Genomic DNA, 12,343 nt, shown 5'->3' on the forward strand with positions numbered 1-12,343 from the left:
CTGTAGCAATTCTGGGCTTTTGCGATGTCGCATTGTCCTGCTGGAATTGCCCAAATCCGTCGGAATGCACAATGAACGTGAATTGATGCCGGTTATCAGATTATATTCTTCGTACGTGTCACTTGAAACAGTAGTACCTAGACGTATCAGGGTTTCCATATCACTCCTACTTGTAATGATTCTTTATTTGCGTGACCATTACGCCACTCCAACCCCAGCTCTCGATACCAGTAATATCGTACTACTTTTCTGCAAAGTAACAGACATATTTTTGTGACAATATTCACATTTAGTTTTATTAATGTATAGGTACTCCGGTGTATCGATATACACTCCTGGCAATGGAAAAAGAACACATTGACACCGGTGTGTCAGACCCACCATACTTGCTCCGGACACTGCGAGAGGGCTGTACAAGCAATGATCACACGCACGGCACAGCGGACACACCAGGAACCGCGGTGTTGGCCGTCGAATGGCGCTAGCTGCGCAGCATTTGTGCACCGCCGCCGTCAGTGTCAGCCAGTTTTCCGTGGCATACGGAGCTCCATCGCAGTCTTTAACACTGGTAGCATGCCGCGACAGCGTGGACGTGAACCGTATGTGCAGTTGACGGACTTTGAGCGATGGCGTATAGTGGGCATGCGGGAGGCCGGGAGGACGTACCGCCGAATTGCTCAACACGTGGGGCGTGAGGTCTCCACAGTACATCGATGTTGTCGCCAGTGGTCGGCGGAAGGTGCACGTGCCCGTCGACCTGGGACCGGACCGCAGCGACGCACGGATGCACGCCAAGACCGTAGGATCCTACGCAGTGCCGTAGGGGACCGCACCGCCACTTCCCAGCAAATTAGGGACACTGTTGCTCCTGGGGTATCGGCGAGGACCATTCGCAACCGTCTCCATGAAGCTGGGCTACGGTCCCGCACACCGTTAGGCCGTCTTCCGCTCACGCCCCAACATCGTGCAGCCCGCCTCCAGTGGTGTCGCGACAGGCGTGAATGAAGGGACGAATGGAGACGTGTCGTCTTCAGCGATGAGAGTCGCTTCTGCCTTGGTGCCAATGATGGTCGTATGCGTGTTTGGCGCCGTGCAGGTGAGCGCCACAATCAGGACTGCATACGACCGAGGCACACAGGGCCAACGCCCGGCATCATGGTGTGGGGAGCGATCTCCTACACTGGCCGTACACCACTGGTGATCGTCGAGGGGACACTGAATAGTGCACGGTACATCCAAACCGTCATCGAACCCATAGTTCTACCATTCCTAGACCGGCAAGGGAACTTGCTGTTCCAACAGGACAATGCACGTCCGCATGTATCCCGTGCCACCCAACGTGCTCTAGAAGGTGTAAGTCAACTACCCTGGCCAGCAAGATCTCCGGATCTGTCCCCCATTGAGCATGTTTGGGACTGGATGAAGCGTCGTCTCACGCGGTCTGCACGTCCAGCACGAACGCTGGTCCAACTGAGGCGCCAGGTGGAAATGGCATGGCAAGCCGTTCCACAGGACTACATCCAGCATCTCTACGATCGTCTCCATGGGAGAATAGCAGCCTGCATTGCTGCGAAAGGTGGATATACACTGTACTAGTGCCGACATTGTGCATGCTCTGTTGCCTGTGTCTATGTGCCTGTGGTTCTGTCAGTGTGATCATGTGATGTATCTGACCCCAGGAATGTGTCAATAAAGTTTCCCCTTCCTGGGACAATGAATTCACGGTGTTCTTATTTCAATTTCCAGGAGTGTATTACAGTGATATGGTTCTTGTGTGTATTCATTTCTGTGAGACTGTCATAATCTTTGACTTACTTGTAACCGTTTTGGCGCGAATGCGCACAGGGTAGTCTTTGTTTCACTTTGCAGAAGTTAAGTTGTTATTTCGCTTTGTAAAGAGCAGTCAAGTCTTGTGTTTGGTTAAAGCGGAAATTAAATATATGAAGATTGATACAAAACTGTTTTCTTGATGATGTGACAGTTAAGAAAAAGTATATGTGAATTTACAAGAAGTTTAATAAAAATGTGGATCGTGAACACCAAGTCAAAAATTACTTCTACCATACCATTGTTCTGATCTAGGATTGTTTGATCATTAAGAATTTCCTGAAAAACGCATCTGTTAGGTCTTCAAATATTGCTAAAATACAGATCTGGACCTTCCAGCAGTCAAAGTAGAATCACCCTAGAATCAACAAGATGAGCCATAACAACTTCGACGAAATCTACGTGGGAATCCATTCAGGATAAGTACCAAAATTAATGACTTTTTTACAGTGACTTCATTATTTCCATTCTGACGATGCCATCCAGTCAATAACTTTGTTGTTGGCCAATAGAGCGAACATATGCTGCGTGAGCAACATTATTAATCTGATTTCTAACCTACTTTGCAAGTGGTGGTACTGTTAGAAACAGCACACGCCCCACACAGTGAGCTTTGTCACCTCAGTGTATATGGAGTCTGGAGCGACAAAGTAAAATTTGTAACAACGCTGGGATTCGAACCCGGGACTAATGCTCACTTCACAGATGCACTGGCCACTATGCCACCTTGGCACAGTGATATGTTTTTAAACATGTGTATTGTTAAAGCAAAAACGGGAAAAAATAGCTTCAACCCCAAGATGATATTTGGCACAGTGCCTCTGCACAGTTACATGGAATATCCTTGCAAGCCACTTCCTCAGTCCAAAGTCCCATTCACGCCTCAGTTCACATCCTATGCTCGAACAACATTTCAGAGGATCTCCTACAGTATTGCAATAGCAACTAAGCATCGAATGCAGCGAGGTGTCCTGTCGGAAACCCAGACATAGATGCTTTAATCAAGTGAAACTACTTGGCTCCAGGGACCTTTTCAACTCTCAAACATCTGCAGTGTGTATATGCAAACTGAAGCGACTAATAAAAATTTGTACCAAGGCGAGGATGTGAACCCAGGTCTCCTGCTCAACAGACAGATGCACAAACCACTACGTCACCCTGGCGCAGCAACTTCGTAAAACTGCCTGGAAAGTCTCCATGCTCAATCCAAATTTCCATTTACAGCTCAGCCAACTTGATATTCGCTCTAGGGAGGCGTGCTGGGGTAGTCCGTGTAGGCTGAAATGCTGAGCCAGGTCTGCATAGTTTGGTTATCGCATCTTCTCAGTGAACAGGAGACCTGGGTTCGAATTACGACCTTGGCAAAAATTTATGTTCGTCATTGCACTCTGCATTTATATATCATAGACGCCTGAGACCTGAAATGGTCTCTGTAACCGTATAGTTTCATTCATAACTCTGTTGCTAAATGTACATGGATCTCGAGAGCATAAGCGAGCGATGTGGCGCAGTACGTAGCACACTGTATTCGTGCTCGGGAGGACGCCGGTTTAAATCCTCTTCCGCACATCCAGATTTAAATTTTCCGAGATTTCTCCAAATCAATCCAGGCGGAAGGGCGACGCACATCCAATTTCGTTTGTCATCCTCTAGTAATCCGAGCTTGCGTTCCCTCTCTAACCATTGCGCTGTAGGCCGGACGTTAAACTGAAATCTCCCTTCCTTCCTTCTTTCCTTGGCAGTATTATCCCTCATACTGTGCTGTCTTGGGGCATCGCTTCTGTGTGACATTCGCCGTCCAGTGGGATGGACTACTTAAACATTTATCTGGCTGTCGACTATCTTCGAAGAAAAACACCATCATATGTTGAATTTTAATCTATAGTGTGATCCAGTATTGAAGGCTTTTCTGAAGACTAGGAAAAATCAATCTTGTTAGTTTCGCCTAAAAAAAAAGTTCGATAGAAAGTGTGTTTAACACGAGTGTCATTTCTTGAATCTGTACTACCTCTTTCAGAGAACGGTCTATTAATTCAGGAAAAGTCCCAATGTTTGACCATAGTATCCTCCAACAGAACGATGGGACTGGTATTGGTCTACAATTCCGCGTGTATTTCTAGGCAAAGCAAAGGCAGAATTCGTCAAGGTGACTTCCTACTCGGATGACCTACTGTACCCCGGCAGTAAAAAAATAAAACAAACGAAATTCCCCACGTTGCCACGAAATTTTTCCAGACGTATTGCTTCGTTGATAAAAGATTCCGGAAAAGGAAATTCCTTTCAGTTAGGGACCTAGCAACGTTCGAAGTTTCAAGAGTGGAAGCAACATGTGTGTATAATTGGTTGCGTTCAGAAGAATTTTCTGGTGGGGCTTTTTTTTAATGAGGTGTTGTCCGGCCACACTGCCTTCGGACACCTCAGATATCATCCCGCGTTTTTATTGTTGCACAAATGAGTGAACATCTTTGTACTCTGATGAGCCAAAACGTTATGACCAACTACTTAATACCTTGTTTGTCCGTCTTTGGAACGAAACACATCACTGATTCTGCGTATCAGGCATCTGACAGTTTTTTGGTGGGTTTGTTGAGGTGTGTGACCATAGATTTTTACGCACAGGTCGTGTAATTCGCGTAAATAAGGGACATCTGATTTGTGCACGCAGTGATGGGGCCCTATAGGGAGCCAGATTGGTTCCATAGGATTTGCCTCAGACGAATTTTGTCGCAGAGACATTTACGTAAATTCCCCATAATACTCCTCAAACAACTGTAGCACGGCTCTGTCTCCGAGAGAGAGACAATTAGACTGCTGAAAGATGACATCGCCGTCGGGGGTGACATCAAGCATGAAGAAATGCAGGTAGTTCGGAGCTGTCAACGTGTCTTCCATTACTACCACACGTCCCATGTAAGGGCAAGTGTATGTCTCCCACAGCATAATACTGCTGCCACCTACCTGTGTCCGCGGCGCGTTGCAAGTTTCGAGCCGCTGTTCACCTCTACGACGACGTTTGTGGATAACCAACGATCTAGGGTAGCAAAACTATAATTCACCCGTTTCCATTCATCGACCGTCGAATCGCGATGGTCCCGGGTCCACTGCAATCGTATTTGACCGCGTCATTGGGTCAACGAGTGAACTCGTAGGGCTGGTCTGCTGCGGAGCTCCATGTTCAACAATATACGATGGACGGTGTCCTCCGAAACACTTGTGCATGCACCAGCATTGTGCTCTCTCGGAAGAGGTACCACAGACCACCATCTATCCTACTGTAGAGAGCAAAGCCTCCGAACTCCATTTAGCGCCTAGTGGTAGTTTCACTGTCCTTCTACCTCTTTCTGGAAATGCTCACCACAGTAACACGTGAACATTTGACCAGCTCCGACGTTTTCGAGATACTCGTTCGCAAGCTCTGCGTAATTATAATCTGTCCTTTGTCAAAGTCACATAATGAATTTTCCCATTTGCAGGCCGTATCTTTGCTGGGGTGCCCCCCCCCCCCCCCCCACTGCCTCCGTCCGTTTATGCTCCGCTTACATTCTTTTGTTACCGCGTCACGTGGCCTCAACGTCACCAGGCGGCATCCAGCGCCGCGATGGGCAGTTGTCATAATGTTTTGGCTGAATCAACGAAATACGTGCGTACCGTGTATCAGACCACATGCGTGATGAAACTGAGGAGTTTCCAGCAAACAGAACTCAGCATGTCCTTCTCAACGCAGAGAAGTCTTCGGCCGTAGAAGAACTTTGGGCCTAGAGGAATGAATATACATTTAAATGACATAGTTCACAACAATGAAATTTCCATGAGGCTTTTCGTTTATGATTCTGTTTTATACAAAGTCGTAAGGCGAGAAAATTGTAAGAGAAAGACCTACCGAGGATCCACTAGTGCTGCAGGGAGTGGCAATTGACGCCCAGCATGTACAAATGTAAAGTATTACGTATATGTTGACAGAAATACCCTTGACTGTATGATTACAAAATCTCTGGAAGCAGTTACTTCGATGAAATCTCTAGAGGTGTAGTTAAGGAGCGATTTACAGTGGATCGACCATACAAAACTAATCGCAGGATAGGCAGTTACCAGACTGAGAGTCAGAACAATCCTCAAATGTGATCCATCAACAATGGGGGTAGCTTATAAAACACTCATTCGACCAATACTTGAATGTTACTCGTCAGCAAATGACAAGAAATGGCAAGAAAGGCAGTAGGACTAATCCACTAATTTACAGGCCCGCATCATTAAAGTCGATATGCAGCAGGATTCTGGAACATAAATTCGAACATAATGAATGACCATAAAGAGAACGGTCTATTGACACATTGCCAACATGAATTTAGAAATGATCGTTCTTGTGAAACACAACCAGCTCTTTACTCACACGAAGTGTTGAGTGCTATCGACAAGGGATTCCGTATTCTAGATTTCCAGAAGGCTTTCGATACCGTACCTCAAATGCGGATTGTAATCAAATGGCGTGCTTATGGAATATCGTCTGAGTTATGGGACTGGATTTGTGATTTCTGTCAGAAAGGTCACAGTTCGTACTAATTTACGGAAAGTCATCGAATAAGACAGTAACGATTTCTGGCGTTCTCGCCCGCCGGTGTGGCAGAGCGGTTCTAGGCGCTACAGTCTGGAACCGCGAGACCGCTACGGTCGCAGGTTCGAATCCTGCCTTGGGCATGGATGTGTGTGATGTCCTTAGGTTAGTTAGGTTTAAGTAATTCTAAGTTCTAGGGGACTTACGACCTCAGAAGTTAAGTCCCATAGTGCTCAGAGCCATTTGAACCTGGCGTTCTCGAAGGCACTGTTCTAGGCCCTCTGCTGTTCGTTATCTATATAAACGATTTAGGAGACGAGTACCCGTCTTAGGTTAATGTAGTCGTTTATCGTCTACTAATGACAATAGAAGATAAAAACAAATTGCAAAACGGTTTAGAAAAAATAGCTGCATGCTGCGAAAATTGGCAATTGGCGGTAAGTAATGAAAAGTGTGAGATCATCCACATGAGTACGAAAAGAAACTTGGCCGCGAAAGGCAAAGGTCCCGAGATCGAGTCTCAATCCGACACACAGTTTTAATCTGCCAGGAACTTTCCTAAAAGAAACTTTTAAACTTCGGTTACACGATAAATCAATCTAAAGGGCATAAATTCTACTAAATACCTAGGAATTACGAACAACTTAGGTTGGAAAGAAGAGACAGAAAATGTTTTGAGGAATGAGACGCAACGGATCTACTAAGGAAATGGGCTACACTACACTTGTCCGTTCTCTTTTGGAGTACTGCTGCGGCGTGTGGGATCCTTACCAGATAGGAGTAACGGGGTACATCGAGAAAGTTCAAAGAAGGGCAGCACGTTTTGTATTATCGAGAAATGGGGGAGAGAGAGTCAGCGACATGCTACAGGATTTGGGGTAGACATCGTGAAAACAAAGGCGGCGGAATCTTCTCACGAAATTTCAGTCATAAGCTTTCCACTCAGAACTCGAAAATATACTCCTGGAAATTGAAATAAGAACACCGTGAATTCATTGTCCCAGGAAGGGGAAACTTTATTGACACATTCCTGGGGTCAGATACATCACATGATCACACTGACAGAACCACAGGCACATAGACACAGGCAACAGAGCATGCACATTGTCGGCACTAGTACAGTGTATATCCACCTTTCGCAGCAATGCAGGCTGCTATTCTCCCATGGAGACGATCGTAGAGATGCTGGATGTAGTCCTGTGGAACGGCTTGCCATGCCATTTCCACCTGGCGCCTCAGTTGGACCAGCGTTCGTGCTGGACGTGCAGACCGCGTGAGACGACGCTTCATCCAGTCCCAAACATGCTCAATGGGGGACAGATCCAGAGATCTTGCTGGCCAGGGTAGTTGACTTACACCTTCTAGAGCACGTTGGGTGGCACGGGATACATGCGGACGTGCATTGTCCTGTTGGAACAGCAAGTTCCCTTGCCGGTCTAGGAATGGTAGAACGATGGGATCGATGACGGTTTGGATGTACCGTGCACTATTCAGTGTCCCCTCGACGATCACCAGTGGTGTACGGCCAGTGTAGGAGATCGCTCCCCACACCATGATGCCAGGTGTTGGCCCTGTGTGCCTCAGTCGTATGCAGTCCTGATTGTGGCGCTCACCTGCACGGCGCCAAACACGCATACGACCATCATTGGCACCAAGGCAGAAGCGACTCTCATCGCTGAAGACGACACGTCTCCATTCGTCCCTCCATTCACGCCTGTCGCGACACCACTGGAGGCGGGCTGCACGATGTTGGGGCGTGAGCGGAAGACGGCCTAACGGTGTGCGGGACCGTAGCCCAGTTTCATGGAGACGGTTGCGAATGGTCCTCGCCGATACCCCAGGAGCAACAGTGTGCCTAATTTGCTGGGAAGTGGCGGTGAGGTCCCCTACGGCACTGCGTAGGATCCTACGGTCTTGGCGTGCATCCGTGCGTCGCTGCGGTCCGGTCCCAGGTCGACGGGCACGTGCACCTTCCGCCGACCACTGGCGACAACATCGATGTACTGTGGAGACCTCACGCCCCACGTGTTGAGCAATTCGGCGGTACGTCTACCCGGCCTCCCGCATGCCCACTATACGCCCTCGCCCAAAGTCCGTCAACTGCACATACGGTTCACGTCCACGCTGTCGCGGCATGCTACCAGTGTTAAAGACTGCGATGGAGCTCCGTATGCCACGGCAAACTGGCTGACACTGACGGCGGCGGTGCACAAATGCTGCGCAGCTAGCGCCATTCGACGGCCAACACCGCGGTTCCTGGTGTGTCCGCTGTGCCGTGCGTGTGATCATTGCTTGTACAGCCCTCTCGCAGTGTCCGGAGCAAGTATGGTGGGTCTGACACACCGGTGTCAATGTGTTCTTTTTTCCATTTCCAGGAGTGTATTTTGTTAACGCCGACATACATAGGGAGAAACGACCATCGCAATAAAATGAGAGAAAATCAGAGTTCATACGGGAAGAGATAGGTGTTTATTCTTTCCGCACGCTGTTAGAGACTGGAATAATAGAGAACTGGTGTGAAGGTGGTTCGACAAGTCCTCTGCCAGGCGCTTCCAAGCTATTTGCACAGCAGCCAGGCAAATGTAGTATGGGATCTGCACCAGGTAGAACAGATGGAGGAAATTTACAAGATTCAAAGGACAGCGCCTTTCGTTACAAAATCATTTAGTATATTCGAAAATGTCACGGAAATGATCAGCCGATTGCAGTGGCAGAAGCTGGAAGAGGGGCGTTCTCCATTTCATTGTGGTTCAGTGTTAAAAGTTACGACGGCGTACGTTCCTAGAAGGGTCGACACAGATATTTTGCTTCTTCCTATGTACACTGGTGGACAGAAGTATTCACACATCAGGATACATCATACGTACATTTAATGTTTGGACTACTTATAACATTTTTGAATACAAGCGACAAAATTGAAACAATCTATTCTCCGTGTATTTCCGTTTAACCACACTTAAACATAAATAATCATTAATACTGTTGCGAAAAGAAACTTAAAATCAGCTGTATTGTGATAATGGACAGTCGTAAGTGTTCACAAAGTCACTTATGTTGCACTGTTTGATTTAGCTGCATACATCTAATAGTGTGTATTCATTTCCATGTTCCTAATAACAGCCTTGAGCCTGTCCTACATTCATTACATTCATTTTACTTGCTTTCTTGTTACTGCTGCGTCAATCTTCCCCCATTCTTGAACAATCACTTCCATCAGTTGTGCTTCACCCGAAATATTATGTTTTCTAATTCTTCTAAAAATGGTTCAAATGGCTCTGAGCACTATGGGATTTAACTTCTGAGGTCATCAGTCCCCTAGAACTTAGAACTACTTAAACCTAACGAACCTAAGGACATCACACACATCCATGCCCGAGGCAGGATTCGAACCTGTGATCGTAGCGGTCGCGCGGTTCCAGACTGAAGCGCCTTTAACCGCGTGGCCACACTGGCCGGCTCTAATTCTTCTCTCTAGCTCGTCCCACAAATGTTCGATAGGGTTCATGTCTGGGGACTGAGGTGGTGTACTATACAGAATCCACAAACGTACATTGTATGCTGCATGTTTTGGATCATTGTCGTGTTGGAAACGGTAGTCAGTATTCTAGTTTTTCAGCACTGACTTTCAAATTTCCCTTTAAAATATCTAGATACACATATGGACCCATAGCTCCATCAATAAATACCAGTTTCCCCACACCTAACGCAGTCATGCACCCTCAGACCATGATACTGCCACCACCATGCTTTACAGTACAGTCCACATTAGCAGGTTACAACTCGGTATTTCATCTTCTCCACACTAAAATACGTCCATCGGGATGGAAAAGGGTTAACTTGCTCTCGTCAGACAAAATAACTCTGTTCCAGAACTCTGAGTCCTTGGTCAAACATTGATTTGCAAATTGCAATCTTATCTTCCTAATTGCCTTGCTTATATAAGGCTTCTTTATTGAAACTCGAGCTTTGTAGCTGGCTCGGTGAAACATCCTCCGGACTTCCATAAAGCTGCTGTATTTATGCAGCAACCTCTGATGAACTTTTCTTAGGTGTTTTCTTAATAATCCTTACAATGAGCCGCTCTTCTCTTCCTAAAACGTGACATGGTCTTCCAACACGATGGCCATTTATCAATTTTTTATTTTTATTTTTTTACCTTCACACTGCACACTATATAACGGCTCCTCTACACGATCGTTGCTATTTCGGCATATGATTTATCCTCTTCATGCATCGTTACCATTATCTTCCTCTCTTCTGGAGTTGTTTCCTTCCTTTTTCTACCCATGTCGTTGTCACTGGCGTATTTGCGTATTCGGCACACTGACCTTGGTGCTGTGTTCAAAGCCGGCCGAAGTGACCGAGCGGTTCAAGGCGCTTCAGTCTGGCACCGCTCTGCCGCTGCGGTCGCAGGCTCGAATCCTGCCTCGGGCATGGATGTGTGTGATGTTCTTGGGTTAGTTTGGTTTAAGTAGTTCTAAGCTCTATGACCTCAGATGTTAAGTCCCATAGTGCTTAGAGCCATTTGAACCATTTGCTGTCTTCACTCAGCGACATCCACGTTGGAACTGTGTCGATGTGTTTGCATTATACTGCCGGTGTGCGAATACTTAGGTCTGCATCAGCTGCAACACCTATCAGCGTTTCGGTCTCCTTCTTTTAAGCAGTGCTTTGGATTGAAATAAATCTGTGTATACGCAAACATTTGGGGAACATGGAGTGAATAATGGACATAACAACATCGACAGTTCATCATTTTCAATATAAAGGCAGGATCTACTACAAAGAAGACTGTGTGTGAACACTTCTGTTCACCTGCGTATATCTCGCGAAAAGGCCACAAAGATAAAATCAGCAATCGTTCTTCCCGCGAACAATTCGCTACTGGAACAGGAAACGGGAGAAATGACAGTGGTATACGAAGTACCCTCCGCCACACACCGGAAGGTGGGTTGCAGGGTGTAGACACAGACGTAGATGTATATGTCTGAATTTGTCCCTCGTTGCAGCTGTTTGGTTATAAAAATACCCTAAGGAAAAGCAATTGCCCACAACAATGTTACACTCCGCTGACGATCACGTGGCAGGATCATGTTTGGTTGCTTTGTTGTGGTTAAAACCCGTGCGGGCTGGTCACGTGATTTAGGCGTGCAACGCAGGTGGGCGGACCCGAGGGAATTGACGGGAACTCGGGGTGCGTCGGACGGTGACGTATCTGCCTATACAAAAGGGTCTGTTGACGCCGCTGTCTCCTCAAGATGTGTTCGCACCGTGAAGTGGGGGATTTGAAAGTGATACGATCTGCAAATTCGTTTTACGTCCAAACAGTACATTTCTGGACATGGATTCCATATCAAAACTATATCTACTACGTGTCCTCCACAGTCGCTAGAAGACCCAAAAAGGGTATTGTTCAAAAGCCTGTACACTTCGCAAGATACTGTATTCAAGTTACCCAACTGTAGCTTTCGACATTGTTCCCCTCACAAAACACTCATGTTTTCATCTCACTCTACGCTCTTCATGCAGCTGGTGGGGAAATTTTCGAATTTCAACGTCGACTGCTCTGCCAGTTCACGTACGCTGACAAATGCAGCCATTCATCATCAAAAGATAGGATCACGTCAGGGTCAACTTCTCCATTTCTGAACTGGTTCGTCGGTGGACTACAATTACTTTGTAAGGTCGCGTTCTACCTTTCTGAGCAGATACTACTCCCACACCGTCCAATTTCACCAACAACTATTTTTTGTTTTTGGTTTTTGAGTCATCGGTCTTGTGACTGGTTTGATGCAAACCGCCAAGAATTCTTCTCCTGTTCCAACCTCTCAGAGTGCCACTTGCCCTGGGTCCACAATTATTTACTGCATGTATTCCAGTCAGTGTCTTCCTCTACAGTTTTAGCCTCTACAGCTCCCTCTAGTACAATGGAAGTCATTCCCTGACTTCTTAACAGATGTCCTA

This window comes from Schistocerca americana, chromosome 10, assembly GCF_021461395.2.
Source record: "Schistocerca americana isolate TAMUIC-IGC-003095 chromosome 10, iqSchAmer2.1, whole genome shotgun sequence".
Lineage (NCBI taxonomy): Eukaryota > Metazoa > Arthropoda > Insecta > Orthoptera > Acrididae > Schistocerca > Schistocerca americana.